Raw genomic sequence first — 742 nt, 5'->3', positions numbered from 1 at the left:
AAAAATAAGTTGTGTCCCTTGTTAGTGTCTCTGTGTCCTTCCCGTCAGAATGGACACAAAATATACACTAATTCAGTGTCTCTGGACACACTGTCTCTGTCCATGTCTCCTCTGCCAAACATGATTTTGTGTCTCTGTGTCCACGCGTGTCCTGTCTCTGTAAACAAACGCAGCCTAAGTTACTAAAAAAAGTAAATAAATAATATTTAATAAATTTTACATGATTTACTTTTTATTTTAAATATTTTACTTTTTATTTTAAAAAAGAAATTAGACAATTTAGACACTATAACAAAGGCGCCATAAAACTCACCTTTGTTTTAATGAAACAAAACAATAATAATTTGGGTAGCCGTGTGGTAATATAGTGTGGTCATAATATATAAGGAATTTCATTTTAAATGTATTTTCCTACCAAGAAAAATATGGTTTTAAAAGTTAAACTCTTTCATACGAAATCCATCCAATAGACCAATAATATTTTCTGTAATTGTAAATAATTATCTGTTTTTAATAAATTTAATGGGCACGAATGAAATACAAAAAAAATTATTGGCATCCGTTGCAAATATATTAATTTTTTAATATACTAATTTATCAAAATAGAAGTTTATTTATCTGAGAAAATGTTATTTGATTGCTTTAAATAAATTTTTAGGTTACATTTTTTTATGATAAGGTATTTGGTTTGAGTTCGGGACAGATTCAAAACTTTTAAAATGAAGGGATTGAAGTTCAGATG

This window comes from Arachis duranensis, chromosome 5, assembly GCF_000817695.3.
Source record: "Arachis duranensis cultivar V14167 chromosome 5, aradu.V14167.gnm2.J7QH, whole genome shotgun sequence".
NCBI classification, from domain to species: Eukaryota; Viridiplantae; Streptophyta; class Magnoliopsida; order Fabales; family Fabaceae; genus Arachis; species Arachis duranensis.
This window is presented reverse-complemented; position numbering follows the sequence as displayed.